The sequence below is a fragment of the Mobula birostris genome, chromosome 3 (genome assembly GCF_030028105.1).
Source record: "Mobula birostris isolate sMobBir1 chromosome 3, sMobBir1.hap1, whole genome shotgun sequence".
Lineage (NCBI taxonomy): Eukaryota > Metazoa > Chordata > Chondrichthyes > Myliobatiformes > Myliobatidae > Mobula > Mobula birostris.
In genome coordinates, this window is record NC_092372.1 from 158534219 (window position 1) to 158550440 (window position 16222).

Here is a 16222-nt window from a genome sequence, read left to right on the forward strand (position 1 = left end):
GAGCCTACTCCCATTTGGATAACAGGGCAACAGTGTAAGGATCACGTTGTTTGATTTTTCCAGTGCCTTCAATACCATACAGCCCTCATTGCGGGGGAAAACTTCTGTTCAATACAAATTGGTGCTTCCATTGCATCCTGGATAATGGACTACCTGACTGGCAGACCACAGTATGTACGGCTTCAGAGCTGTGTGTCGGACATAGCTAAAAACATAATTGGAGCCCCACATGGGGCTGCATTGGCTCCCTTCCTGTTTACCCTGTACACCTTGGACTTTACGTACAACACTGAGTCTTGTCATCTGCAGAGATGTGCAAATGACTCATCGGTAGCTGGTGTATAAAGGGAGGATGGGAGGATGAATACTGGTGGAGGACTTTGCCAGATGATGCAAGCTGAACCATCTGCAGCTCAACATTAGTAAGACAAAGGAGATGGTGATGGACTTTAGGAAGACTAAGCCTGCACTGCTCCCTGTTAGTATTGATGGTGAGGACATGGATATAGTGAGGACCTCCAAGTACCATGGGGTGCATCTGCATGTCAGACTTGAGTGGAGCACCAACACAGAAGCTGAGTACATGAAGGACCAGAGTCACCTCTACTTCCTGAGGAGACCGAAGTCCTTTGGAGTATGCAGGCCTCTCCTTCACATGTTCTACCAGCCTGTTTTCGTCAGTACAATCTTCTATGTGGTGGTGTGTTGGGGCAGTGGCATCAACACGGATGATTCCAACAATCTCAATAAACTGATTAGAAAGGCTGGCTCTGTTATAGGAATCAAACTGGACACATTGGAAGCAGTGGTAAAACAAAGGACCCTATAGAAAATCCTGGCAATTCTGGACAATGTTTCTCACCCTCTGCATGCCACCTTGGCTGAACAGAGGAGTACCTTCAGTAATAGACTAAGACAACCGTGTTGCTCCAAAGAGCGTTATATGAGGTCATTCTTACTGTCAGCCATTAGGCTCTTTCATGAGTCACCCTATAGCCAGGGAAGTGATGACCCCCCCTCCCACCCCCGTTGGACTGTGGTTACTTATTTTTTCTTCTTTCTACTTCTTTTCTAATATTTATGTCTGTGCACTTGTAATTTCCTTTGGGATCAATAAAGTATATACCTATCTATCTATTACTATTAATATCATTAATTTCCTGATTCTTCTTTCTATGAATGCCTTATTGAAGGAATACCATTACCCAGAATTGGGTTGGATTTGACTGGCCCATGCTAATTCTGTTGTTAACATTAAACGCATATTGCTTTTCCTTGCTCTGTGATGGGAATATGAAGAACCTCAGACATACAAAGAAGTTACCTATGTGGTTAGTTAGAAATGGTTCTCAGACACAAGCTCTTGATAAAGTTTTGGGTGACAGGCTTATTTGCAAGTAGATGTTCTACGTTCTTTATGTTTAGATAGAGATATGAATGTGAGGGAAATGAAAGCATATGGACATTTTGTCGGCAGAAGGGATTAGTTGGCCATTTGGTTACCAATTTAATTTGTTTGGCACAACTTTGGTTCACGTTCATAGGTCCCTCAAAGTTGCCACACAAGTTGGTAAGGTGGTAATGAAGGCACTTGATGTGTTGCCCTTTATTAGTGGGGATTGAGTTCAAGAGCTATGAGGTAATGTTGCAGTTCCATAAACTCTGGTTAGACCGCACTTGCAGTATGATGCTCATTACTGATCATGTTTCAGCAAGGACGTAAAAGCTTTATAGGAGGTGCAGTGGACATCTTCCAGAATGGTGCCTGGATTAGAGAGCATGTCCGATGAAACAAGAATGGCAATAGGTGACGACAAGCAGCCAAACACAGCGGCGTGGCCATCAAATGTTGTAACCACCCGTTACAACAGTGGTGTGCAGAAGATCGAATTCTTTTCCCCTTTATGCACCACCCATAATTGACTTGTGATTTTTACTTAGGTACATGCTTAGGTACTTAACTTTACTAAAGATATACTTGCCCTTGCGTTAATCTAACACCTTAATGTTAAGCAAGCCAATTGAAATGAATTCTATAAATGGAACCAAAAACGAGCAAACCAGTTTATTTGACAATGCGAAATATTGTTGCTTTTAGAAGATTACTTCTTTCAGATCTCTAGAGGATTAATTTTGTACACGGTCGAAGCTTGAAGATTTTTTTTTCAATTTGATTATTGCCTATTTGTCCTTAAGAGATGCTGTGAACTGCTGCCGTAACATGGTTGTTTTGATGCATCTGAATGGCTTATTAGGATATTTTCGAGGGCATGCAAGAGTCAACTCACTGCTGTCAACCTGGAGTCGCAGACTAGATTTCCTACATGCCAGGACGTGAGTCAACTATTTGGGTTTTCACCACAATGTATAGTTTTCTGTTGTTTTTTACTGGGGACAATTTGATTTAATTCTAATTTCTTTGATTAATTGAATTTAACTTCCAGAGCTGCTGAAGTAGGATTAACTGGTCACTGGATGGTTGGTCAGCCTTCTGGATTCAAGTCTGGTAATTTATCCCCTTTGTCACTGCCTTACTGTAGGTAAGGTACCAGAGCTGATTTCGATTTCAGTTAGTAGTTAGCTGATTTCAGTCAGGAACTATTTCTGTTTACTATTTATGACTTCAGTTGGGGAGTAAACATTCAGGTATTTTAGGAGAGTAACACATCCTGAGCACTAGAATTCACTTATTTGACTAATAATATGGTTTGTGATCAAGTGTGCAGATATTAAGCTCTAGCAAGAAATTCAGGAGTGAAGGGGGAGTTTTTTTTCCAACATACTGTCATTGTATGAAAAGCATGGCAGTACACTTAAAAATATTTGATAGAACACACCCATCCTTTCGTATTTCTTTTTAAATGGTGTCATTTCATAGATGTAGTACTCTAGTAGGTAGTCATTACAGAACTGAATTGTTTTTTGGAGCAAATTAGTCATTTGTGTATCAAGTTAAACTCGTGATTTGAACTCATTATTTAACTACTTCAATTTTTTTTAAAGATCAAAATTAGTGACAGATCAGTGAGAAGTGGAATCTAAAGTCAGCAGGCTTTGCTTCAAAGTGAGTTCTGTAAGTGTGCACACCAAGCAACCCTCAGCACAGAGATTGCATGCCCTTTGATGTCAAAACACAGTTTGCCTTGGAACCCAGAGATCTCAGCTCATCTACTTTGATACATAGCCAGCACTCTTGCCTCAGAGTGAATGAATACAAGGCTAAAAATTATTCTAATGGGTGAAACAAAAAGTTACAACAAACAAATGCAGAACTTAAAAAAACTGCTACTTTTAAGTTGGTGCTCAAATGGTAGGTCCCGTTTAAATGTTTTCCATACCAAACTTAATTGCTGTGACCTTCAAAACTGGTTCACAATTGCTTCCAAGTGGATATCTTAATCAAATCAAGCATAAGAACAAACATGGAATCGAAAATGGTGATTAAAATGATTTCTCGGTTCATAATAGTATGCTTGTGTCAGGGAAGATAGTTGTTATTTTCAATTCCCTATCCTCTTTAATGTTTCCTGAGAAACTGATTCTCATTACCTGTCTTTATTGTTCTTTATCTATCCAAGGTCCAGATGGCAACAAAGCAGAACATGTTCTGAATTTTTACCCATAGATAAAATAAGCAAATACTTTATTTCATAAACCTAAGGAGATAATTCTTTCATTAGCAAGCACTCGTTGCATTTAGGGAAAATCAGTCATGTGATTTCAGATCAATTAAAAATGTTTTTCTTTTGATAAAAAGCCAAAGTGAAGTTTGACTTTGCAAGTAGTAGTGTAATGGCAAACAAAGCCACAAATTCAGTAGATTTGCACAGTTGTTGAATAGGGCAAAGAAGAGTGACTGTATCAGGATTAAAACCCTTTAGTTTGTCATTCCAAACAATTGCATGTAGATAAAACAATACATTTGCTTAAGCGGTTTTATTACACTTTCATGTTCCTTTCTGTATCCATTTGTTTAAATGGCAGCAGAGTACGTTGGGCCTTCCCACTTCCTGCACAACAGGAAGAACATTTGTGAGTTCAGTAGATTAAATATAATGTTTTATTGCACAATTAAGAAATATTTAACTTTGCATCTTCAGCATACCACTGGTAATTTTAAAGATAAACATTAGCTTTAGTTGTCACCTGTACATTGAAACTTACAGTCAATTCAAGGATGAACAGGGGAAGGCATGCAAATGTTACCACACTTCGCAGCACCAATATAGTTTACTCACAACTTACTAACCCTAATGCGTACATCTTTGGAATGTGTGAAGAAACTGGAGCACCTGGAGGAAATCCACACAGTCTCGGTGAGAGCATACTAACTCCTTACAAACTGTGGTAGGAATTGAACCCTGGACGTTGACGCTGTAAAACACTGTACTAGCTGCCATGGTACTGTGCTAGCCCTGTTATTATTGATGGAGTTTCTAATCAGTAGTCATTTTTTGTTTGTTATTGGGGGTGGGGGGCATGACTGAGAAAAGTTCCAGTTGTGGGGTATTGATTTAAATACCCTGCTGACATTTGAGTTGATATTTAATCCAAATTAACTGGATAAAATAGTTTCTTATGCTTTAGTTTAAAGGGGTTTTCAGAGAGTCAGTCTCATGCCCAATGTGTGTGCCTTCACAGTATAAAATAGCACAGGCAACTCCAGGACTAAATGGGATGGGCTTACTTTTCGTGAAAATGACTGTAATGTGATTTGCCATAATGCAAAGCCATGTCATCACCATGTGCATCAAGTGGTGGGAGTTTAAAAAAGAATAAATTTTGCATTGTTTTATTTATTTTTTTTCACTCAACTTCCATGGGAACAAATTTAACTCTTTTTCCCAACATTTGGGTAACAATTTGGGAATTTTGTAAGGGTGAACTTCCATTACCTAAATATGTTTTATATGTGTGTGGGTGAGGGTGTGGGGTTTGCTTTTACACTGTCTTACATAGGAGATGATAATCTGTCTTGTGCAGACTCGGTCATGAATAAAACTTTCCTCATACGCACATTCTTCAAGGGGCATAAGTAACATGACGGAAGACTAGAAATCATTAAATGCATTTGAAAACTTTCATGGTGTTACATACTATAGAAGGAGAAGGAGAAGATGAATCCTTGGATGATTCATTTTTCACTTACATCATGGCTAATTTGTATCTGACCTTCACTTGTGATCCCTGAATTGCAGTGACTTGAATAATCACTTAAAACCGCCCTTTGACTTGGATTTGGTGGCAACTTGGCAGTGAAAGTTTCAGATTAGTTTGACAGTTAATATGAAAGTAGTTCATAGCAACACTTGTAAACAATCAAACTCTCATTGCTCTGACCCCTTGTACTGAGCTCCCACAAAAAGTTCATTGTCCAGAAACGTGTGGTTTCTCTCCACCCATCCTAGCAAGTCACTTTTCTTTAAGTACATGAATTATATCAACCTTTTGATCTTGAAATGGTATATTCCTAGTCCGTGGACTTTTAAAAATGTTTTATCTTTTTAATTTAATTATGTTTTGTATTCACGTAAGACCCTCGCTTACATCTTTTAAGTGTGTCGACGAGAACTGAGTGCCCTGAGTTTCCAGCTGTTTGATATTTCATCCTTCTTCCCATTTTGACCACGATCTGTGACATCCTAAACTGTTCCAATAAAATCCAATGCAAGGTTAAGGAACAGCATGTCATCTTTCATCCAGGCTTATCGTGGCCCTTAGGGCTAAATATTAGATGGCACCAATTTCAGATTACCACCCTTTCCTTCTTGGGTGAGGACTGGCCAGCCATAGCATTAACTCGATATTTCTTTCTCCATACTTGCTTCCTGATCTGCTGGGCATTTCCAATTATCTTCTTTTGCCTCAAGCCATTTTGAGAGGCTTAACCCAGTTTTAATGAGCGAGGAGAGGCTAAGCATGTTTAAGAACATCAGGCATAGGAAAAGAATTAGGCTACTTGGCCCATCGAATCTTCTCTGCCATTCCATCATGGCTGATTTATCACCCCCCTCAACCCTATTCTCCTGCCTTCTCCCCTTAACCTTTGACACCCTGTCAACCACCATTTTAAGTATACTCAATGACTTGTCCTCCACAGCTGTCCATGGCAATGAATTTTACAAGCAATATTCGATAGGATTCATTGAGATCCCCCCTCATTCTCCTAATCTCCGTTGAGTACAGGCCCAGAGCCATCTAACACTCTCCATATCCTTTCATTTCTGGGGTCATTCTCATGAATCTTCTGGATTCTCTTCAATGCCAACACATCCTTTCATAACTAAGATGTCCAGAAATGCTCAGAATACTTGAAGTGAGGGCTGACCAATGCCTTAAAAAGCCTCAGCAATTCATCCATGCTTTTATATTCTAGTGTCTGAAAATGAATATTGAAATTTCAACACAAACATGAGGAAATCTGCAGATGCTGGAAATTCAAGCAACACACATCAAGGTTGCTGGTGAACGCAGCAGGCCAAGCAGCATCTCTAGGAAGAGGTACAGTCAACGTTTCGGGCTGAGACCCTTCGTCAGGACTAACTGAAAGAAGAGCTAGTAAGAGATTTGAAAGTGGGAGGGGGAGATCCAAAATGATAGGAGAAGGCAGGAGGGGGCGGGATGGAGCCAAGAGCTGGATAGGTGATTGGCAAAAGGGATATGAGAGGATCATGGGACAGGAGGCCTAGGGAGAAAGAAAAGGGGGGGGGGAACCCAGAGGATGGGCAAGGGGTATAGTGAGAGGGACAGAGGGAGAAAAAGAGACCCGACACCCCGACACAGACTGGGAGATCGTTTCGCTGAACACCTACGCTCTGTCCGCCAGAGAAAGCAGGATCTCCCAGTGGCCACACATTTTAATTCCACGTCCCATTCCCATTCTGATATGTCTATCCACGGCCTCCTCTACTGTCAAGATGAAGCCACACTCAGGTTGGAGGAACAACACCTTATATTCCGTCTGGGTAGCCTCCAACCTGATGGCATGAACATTGACTTCTCAAACTTCTGCTAATGCCCCACCTCCCCCTCGTACCCCATCCATTACTTATTTTTATACACACATTCTTTTTCTTTCTCTCTTTCTCTCTGTCCTTTTTCTCCCTCTGTCCCTCTCACTATATCCCTTGCCCATCCTCTGGGCTTTTCCCCCCTCCCTCTTTTCTTTCTCCCTGGGCCTCCTGTCCCATGATTCTCTCATATCCCTTTTGCCTATCACCTGTCCAGCTCTTGGCTCCATCCCTCCCCCTCCTGTCTTCTCCTATCATTTTGGATCTCCCCCTCCCCCTCCAACTTTCAAATCTCTTACTAGCTCTTCTTTCAGTTAGTCCTGACGAAGGGTCTCGGCCCGAAACGTCAACTGTACTTCTTCATTGAAATTTCATTTGCTTTTCTTACCACCAACTCAACCTGCAAGTTAACCATTTGGGAGTCCTGCACAAGTACGTACTCTCAAGTCCCTCTGCACCTCTGATTTCTGAATTTTCTCTTCCATTTAGAAAATAGTCTATGCCTTTATTCCTTCTACCAAAGTTTACGACCATGTACTTCCCTGTACTATCATCTGCCAATTCTTTGCCCATTCTGCTAATCTGTCTAAATCTTTCTGCAGACTTCCTGCTTCCTCAAAACTTTGAGCCCCTCCACCTATCTTTGTACCATCTTTGCATCAAAGCCATCAATTCCGTCACTGAAATCACTGCCGTATAGCATAAAGGAGCAGTACCAACACTGACTCCTGTGGAATACCACTAGCGACTGGCAGGCAACCAGCGAAGGAACCTTTTATTTCCACTGTTTGCCTCCTGCCAGTCAGCCAATCCTCTATCTGTGTCAGTGTCGAGTAATAACTTGATAGCAATTACTGGTCTGCTTTGCTCTGCTTATGTGATAAGTGCGAAATCAAGGATAGGCCAAGTTAATTCATATGGCAGAAATGAGGGCTAGAAGTATATTTATTTCAATATAACGAGTTAAACAGGTAAGGCAGATGAGCTTAGCACCTGGTTTAAAGCGTATAGTTATGATATTTTAGCATCATAGAAACAGTTGAGAGAAGGGCAGATCATTGGTGCTCTGATTAGTGAGTTTGTAGATGAATCAAAAACTGGTTGAGTTGTGGATAGTCAGGAAAGCTGGCAAAGGACACAGCAGGATATAGGTCACCTATCACCTTCCAGCTGGTCTCTTTCCCCTCTTCCCCCCCCCCCACCTTTTTAATCTGGCATCTTCCCCCTTCCTTCTCTGGTGTGTAGTGATAGTTTTGGGTTTAGCATGAGAGTTATGAGTCGCGTTAGGGTTTAGGGACAGGGACGAAGGAGAGTTAGAGGTCAGGGGCAATAAATGAAGAGTCAGAGCAAGAGGTGATGTTCGGAGTTCAGGGACCAATGTCACTGATACTAGAGGTTGAGTCTGCAAGTGCTGAGGAGACCAGCGATCTCTGGATTAGCCACCCGCAGACCCCAGAAACTGGATTGGAGCACCATACTGGCAGGAGTCGTGAGGACCGGTGACCGACACAGGTCACCAGGGTCGAAGGAACGTGGAAGTCTGAAAGTTGATGCCCAAAGGTCAAATCCATGATTGGCAAGACCTGGGGTCAAGGCCCAAAGGTCAAACCTGCTTTCAGAGATTCCTCGGGTTAATACCCAGAGGTCGGTAAAGTACAGAGGGCAAAGCTGTCAAAGTCTGGAGGTCATCAGGGCTGGAGGTCGAGGCCCAAAGGTCAAAGTCCCTGGGTTGGCTTGTCCGAAGTCAAAAGCCCGATGTCTGCAAGTCCGGTATCGAGGACTGGAGGCCCGGAGGAGGCATGTTCTGGGGTTGAAGGCCTGTTTGTGTGTGAGTGGGCAGGAAAGGATTAGATTTGGGGTACTTGGAGACACATGATAAAATAGGCCAAAGTTACATGGTTTGTTAAAGGCGAAATGTTGCCTGACAGATCTGTTGGAATCCTTTGAGTCAGTGAATGTTGATTGCTTGGATTGTTGACGAGGTGCTGCACGTGAGACTGCTTAACAATTTAAGAGCTCATGGTATTACAGGAAAGATTCTAACATGGATATTAGATAGGCTGGCTAGCAGGAGGCAAAGCATGGCAGTACAGGGGACCTTTTCAGGTTAGCTACCAGTGACTAGTGGTGTTTCGCAGGAGTCAGTGTTGGGACTGCTTCCCTTCATGTTGCATGTCAGTGATTTGGATGAAGAAATTGATGACTTTGTGGCCAAATTTGTGGACAATATGAAAATAGGTGGTGGGGAAGGTAGTATTGAGGAAGCAAGTGTCTGCAGAAGGACTTAGATTGGGGGAATGGGCAAAGAAGTGGCAGATGGAATCTAATATAGAGAATCTAATGTTGACGGAAGGAATAAAGTGGGGACTATTTTCTAAATGAGAAATTTCAAAAATCAGAGGTGCAAAGGGAAGTCATTCCTGCCTGTGGCCATCAAACTTTACAACTCCTCCCTTGGAGGGTCAGACACCCTGAGCCAATAGGTTGGTCCTGGACTTATTTCCTGGCATAATTTACATATTACTATTTAACTATTTATGGTTTTATTACTATTTAATTAATTATGGTGCAACTGTAACGAAAACCAATTTCCCCCGGGATCAATAAAGTATGACTATGACTATGACTAAAGGGATTTGGGAGATCTTGTGCAGGATTCCCTGAAAGTTAACTTGCAGGTTGAATTGCTGGTAAGGGAGGCAAATGCAATGTTAGCAAAGCAAGGATGTAATGCTGAAGCTTTATAATGCCTTGGTCAGGCTGAACTTGGAATAGTGTGAGCCATTTTGGGCCCCTTATCTGAAAAGATGTGCTAGTATTGGAGAGAGTCCAGAGGAGGTTCATAGGAATGATCTCACGAATGAAATATGAGGAGCATTTGATGTTGCCTGTACTCACTGGAGTTTAGAAGAATGAGGGAGAATCTCATTGCAACCTACCAAATATTGAAAGGTCAGGATAAAGTGGATGTGGACAGGATGTTTCCTATAGTGGGGAGTCTAGGACCAGGGGGCACTGCCTCAGAATTGAGAGGTGTACATTTAGAACACAGATGAGGAAAAATTTCTTCAGCTGGAGGGTAATAAATCTGTGAAATTTTTTGCCAAAGACTGCTGTACAAGTCAAGTCAAGTCATTGGGTATATTTAAGGCAGAAATTGATAGCTTCTTGATCAATCAGGGAGTCAAAGGTTATAGGGAGAAGGCAGGAGAATGAAGTTAAGAAGGATAATAAATCAGTCATGATAGAATAACTAAGTAGTCTGGATGGGTCAAATGGTCTAATTCTGCTCCTGTTCATTATCGCCTTATAAATTTGTATTGAATGAAGTCTTTCGGGTATCGAGTCTTTTTGCCAAGCGATTTAAAAGCTTTATGGGGCTATCTAGCACAGCTCAGTTTTAGAGTTCTGTTTTGTTTGACGAACAGGAACATCTTCAAAGCAATTTTATATTTCCAGAGATGAGGGGTTTAGAGTATGAGGAGAGATTGAATCCCCTGGGACTGTATTCGCTGGAATTCAGAAGAATGAAAGGAGATCTTATATAAAGATATGAAGTTATGAAAGGGATAGCTAAGATAGAGGCTGGAAAGTTGTTTCCACTGGTAGGTGAGTCTAGAACTAGGGGATATAGCCTCAAGATTAGGGTGAGTAAATTTAGGGTGGAGATGAGAAGGAACTGCTTTTTCCAGAGTGTGTTGAATCTGTGGAATTCTCTGCCCAGTGAAGCAGTAGAGTACCTCAGTAAATATAGTTAAGAGAAGGGTGGATAGATTTTCGCATAGAAGGAGAATTGAGGGTTATGGGGGAAAGGCAGTTAGGTGGAGATGATTCCATGGCCAGGTCTGCCATGATCTTATTGAATGGTGGCGCTGGCTCGGCAGGCCAGATGGCCGACTCCTGTTTCTATTCCTTACGTTTCTTATGTAGAACAGTTTGTGGCTAGTTAATGTTCTGACAGCAACGAGGAAAGTAAAAGCTCAATGTGATTAATGACTAGAATCTGTAATTGCCTTATTACATGTCAGTTTTTCTAACATCATGCTGCTTCCAGTATGTCTGGTCAAATAAGTAGTAAGGAACTAGAATCGACTGGCTAAATTTGGGTAAATGGTGAAATCTGGTTTCTTTTCCTAACATGGGATTTTGCCTGAGCTTTCTCTTCCTGAAACTGCTGATGTTACCCTGAGTTTACATTGCGGTCAGCAATCTGATAATTGCACTGCTAAATTTATCTCTCGATACTTCATTTATTAAAACTTATAAAATAAAATATTACTGTACAGGAGGTTAACCGGTGTGGCGCATTCTGACAGAGGAAACTTAACAAGATAATTTCTGTTTCTGAAACTGCTCTTGTAAATGGGATCATCAAATAATGTTAAGTGACATTTTTTGCACTGCTTTAACCTAAAATAACCTTTTTCTGTTTTTTATAATTTGCCTGCCTCAATTAGTAAGTAAATGAGTAGGAAACTGTGCCTTTGCAGAGTGAACATAAATGATTCAAGCTTTATATATTCATTGAGACTTCATCAAAACATTTTCTTAAATCTAATGTATTGATATTACTTGAACTGACAAAGATTATGTATAATTTTCCATTTCTAATTATGATAAATGAAGATTCAATAAATTTTTAGAAGGCATTTTAAAAAGGTTCTTATACAAGCATATCACATGAAGCAGAAAACTCGTGGTGACCTTGTGTTGTGGGTTGTTAATTATTTGGGCTATGGGAAATTAGTTTAGCTGAGGTTTCTGATGTCCTGCATGAGACCATTATAGGGATTCATCCTACATCACAGCTTTATGTCATATAGGTTTCTGGCACTTGGGAAAATAGGCTGTTGTTTATCCGTGTTTATGGATGATGCTCAGTCAAAACAGAAAACATTGGAAATACTCAGTATGTCAGGCAGCATCTGTGGAAAGAGGAACAATTGGTGTTTCAGCTTGAAGACCTTATGTTAGAACTGGGACAGAGCTATGGTAATGTAGCGGTTAGCACAACACTATTACGGCTTAGGGCTTCAGAGTTCAATTCTTGTGCTGTCTGTAAGGAGTTTATATGTTCCTCCCCATGAATGTGTAAGATTCCTCCTGCACTCTAAAGAGGTAGTGTACTGGTCAGTAGGTTGATTGGCCATTGTGAATAATCCTGTGATTAGGCCAGGATTAAACAGGTGAGTTGCTGGGAGGTGCAGCTTGTTGGACTAGAAGGGCCTGTTCCCTGCTGTATCTCTAAATCAATAAATAAATGGATAAATAATTTTTTTAAAGTTAGCAGTGATATGAGGAGAGATGGATTAGACAAAGGGAATATTTCTGATATGTGAGGCCAACCTGCCATAGGGATAAGATGCAAATGATGCCATCTGGTTGATAGGCTAATGAAAGCAGAGGGGGAGAAAACAAAGGAACATATTAAAGCTGGAAAATGCAGATCAGAGTATTAGGCAATGCCCAATAGATTGATGGTGCTCGTGGAGATAGAGTGCTTCTTAAGCATTGGTCAACAAACCCATAGGCCTAAATGGTAAGGGTCCTTGATGATAGATGCTGCTTTCCTGCTGCACTGCTTTTTGGTAGATGTGCTCAGTGGTGGGGAGGACTTTACCCATGATGGTTAGGCTGTATCCACTGCTTTTTGTAGGATTTCCCATTCAAGGGTCTTGGTGTTTCCATACCAAGTTGTGATGCAACCAGTCAGAATGCTCTCCACTGCACATCTATAGAAGTCTGCAAAAATTTTAGATGACATGCTGAATCTTCACAAACTTTGAAGTGAGTAGAGGTGCTGCCTTGCTTTCTTTGTAATGGCTTTTATGTGCTGGGCCCAGGGCAAGCCCTCTAAAATGATAATGCCAAGGAATTTAAAGTAGCCGACATTTTAAACCTCTGATCCTCTGAACGAGGACTGGCTCTTGAACCTTGGGTTTCCTCCTTTGTATTCAAAAATTAGCTCCTTGGGCTTGACATCTTTGAGCAGTGGCACCACTCAGCCAGATTTTCAATTTCCCTCCTGTTTGCCAATTTGTCACCACTTTTGATTTGGCCAACAACGGTGGTTGTAATGTACTGTGCTACTTGTGGGTACCTTCAGACGGATGAACCCAGGGAAAGCATCTCTCCCACATGGAGTACCTGGCCGAGTACTGAAGACCTTATTGAGTATATCACCGATATCTTTAACCTCTCACTTCGTCAATCTGAAGTGTCCGCCTGCTTCAAGCAGGTATCAGTTATAGTTTGTATTGACAGAGTTGCCAAGATGTATTGAGGGGTAAGCTGATGACAGCACACTTGAAAAATTACTTACACATGATGTAAGGAGTTAACCTGTTCTTGCAATATCAGCTGGTATACGAGTCTGCCAATTTTTGAATCTAGTTTGATCCCAACTTTTTTCAGGTCCGCCAGTTCATTTGACACCAGTCAGCAATGCTGATAATGCCTCAGAGGGCCATTCTTAAAAACGTACTTCCACCTTCAGGAAAAAAAAGAAGTAAATGTTTTAATCATGTGGAGTAAGCAAAGTTTCACACTAGGTTTTGATTCAGAAATCATGGAAATTATGACATTTCACAATTGCAGAAGAAGGAACCCTAAGCAACAGGCAGTAATGGCATTTATAAGATGCATGATTAGACTGCCTTAACATCAGCTTGTTTTGTTGGAAGAAGACTCGCTATATGACTGATGTAAGGTTAGTGTGAATGTCTGACTGAGTTAAGCTTAGTGTGAATGTGTAGAAAGATGTATCTGTGAAGTATATCAGCTGCTTTCAGAGAAATTGAGCTATATGATAACATTATCTGTACTTTAGTGTGGAGTGGGTAAACTTCACCTTGCACAAATGTGCCCCATTAATCGCTGGGTACATGACGAGAGTCTGATTAAGAAGTCTTTGAAGTTACCAGGGAGAAAAGCTGATGTTCAATTATGTTTGTTCACGTTTTTGTAAGTGTAACATATTCAAAAGGCTTTGCTCTATATTTGTCTATATTTTTAATTTGGAGAAATTGCACCAGTAAGTTTTAAAACTTGCCTACAGTCTGGCTTTCTAGCTATTATTATTTTGTGCTGTTTTTGCTGGCCCTCTTTGAACCTTGCCTGTATCTAATCAGCCAGGAAAATCCATGGTACAGCTGGATTTTCTACAATACAGACTGCCTGTGTTCTGTTTTATGCACAATTTGAAATTTATAGTCATCTCTTGTTTAATGAAATCCTGAATGTAGATCTGGAGTCAGTTTCATGAAATATGTGAAACTGCATAAACATTAAATGAGAGTTTTGAAGAAATATTCTAAAAAAAAAGTACAGTAAAGTGCAAACAGTTCAGACTCAGTGACCTTGTAATCACCTGTTGCCAACAGAGGTGTGCCCAAGGGCCATTGCACAGCACACTATTGCCTGTTTTAGTGTGGGCTTACCATAGCAAAAATCAGCAGTGACCGAGGCTTTGGGGATCAGGGAAGAGTCGGGGTGAGTGATCTGTGGGAGGGAGTCTCTAAAGTGGGGTGGGAAAGAGGGAAAGGGGCCTGAAAGAGAAGAGGTGAGAAAGGGAGCCAATGTGAGTAGGGTTCTCAGCCTTCAGTGTGATCTACTTTGGAAGCAGAATTGCTTGACATATTATTTTAGGATTGACCAACAGGTACACATCAGAGCAAGATGACCTGATTTTCGAAGCAATACTCTGAATAAGTGATTGATGATTCAAGATTGTTTAATGTAATTTCCAGTACACAGAGAATGGCATCATTTTCTGCAGCATCAGCTCTATGGCATAAATGATCTGTGACTACTAGGACCATTCAAATTTCCAGAGTGGCATGATTTGATCTAGTCATGTTTGTAAATGTGCTCCATTTTAGAAATGATCAATCCTTCATCAATTTAACACTCCAAATAAAGAGCATCATGCAAGAAAAAACAGGGTTTTTTGACTGGTCTTTGTTCCTTTATGTGGAATCTAATTTTAAATTTGGAATACAGCTGCTGAGTGTGTCCTGTGTTCTGTACGGCTCAGTATGTGTTTATTGCTTTCAAATTGAGGATGAATTCCAAGGTTGATCTCTCAAAATCTTCTAACAAAGTAGATGCAATTGGCTAGAACTCTGATACAGTATTTTCTTCTGCTTATCTGTGAACTAATTTTAATATTACACATTTAAAATTATGCATAAAAAATTTTGGTGAGCTCATACTTTTTATGCATGCTTTGCAAGAGAAAATAACATGAGACCTGTGTGAGACCCCACAATATCCAGCAACCCTGCAATAGCTTTCTTGGAGGCTGGGGTCAGTACATCCTTCAAAAGGATGAACCTCGTAAGGTGCTAGGCCCTGACAGTGCACCCGGCCAAGAACTAAAAACCTGCGTTGACCAACTGGCTGGAGTGGAGGGCATTCTTGACCCCTCACTGCTGCACTCTGAAGTTCCCACCTGCTTCAAAAGGGCAACAATTATAACAGTACCCATGAAGAGCAGGGCCTAAGTGACTATCACCCGCAGTGATAAAGTGATTCTAGTGTTGCTTCTGGAATTAATTCTGATCGGACCACTGCTTTTCACCTACTGCTTCAACAGGTCTACAGTGGATGAACTCTCGCTGGCTCTCCACTCTGCATTGAAGCACCGAGACAACAGCAATACATACATCAAGCTGCTGTTCAATGATGCAGCTCAGTGTTCAACACTATCATCCCTTCAATATTAATCACCAAGCTTCTAATCCCAAGACTCTGTGCCTCCTTCTTCAACTGGATCCTTGATTTCCTTATCAGGATGCCACAATCACTGTAGATCAGTAATAACATCTCCTCGCTGACAATCAACACAGGTGCACCTCAAGGATACACGCTTAGCCCACTGCTCGCTCATGACTGTGTAGCCAGGCGCATCTCAAATACCATATATAAACTTGCAGATGACAACACTTGTTGGCAGAACCTCAGATAGTAATGAGGAGGTGTGCAGGAGTGGGATAGACCAGCTAGTTGAGTGGTGTACTAACAAATACCTTGCAGTGGCAGTAAGACTGAAAAAGCGATGGGGAAGTTGAGGAAACACACACCAGTCCTCTTTGAGGAGTCATTGGTGGAAAAGGTGAGCAGTTTCAAGTTCCTGGGCATCAATGTCTCAGAGGATCTATCCTGAGCCCAACACATTGATGCAGTTGCAAAGAAGACACACCAGCAGCTGT

General features: G+C 41.2%; 1 protein-coding gene across 11 annotated transcripts in view; it reads left to right on the plus strand.

Annotated features, from left to right (window-relative positions):
• Positions 1 to 16222, plus strand: part of LOC140195375 (tensin-3-like) — a 449612-nt gene that overhangs the window by 234014 nt on the left and 199376 nt on the right. The window contains exon 1 of one of the 11 annotated variants that reach the window (XM_072253583.1): positions 6413 to 6501. The exons of the other annotated variants lie outside the window; for them this stretch is intronic. The gene's annotated coding sequence lies outside the window, so the exon portion shown is untranslated. Of the gene's footprint in view, positions 1 to 6412; positions 6502 to 16222 lie in introns of those variants that run through there. 11 annotated transcript variants of the gene reach the window in all.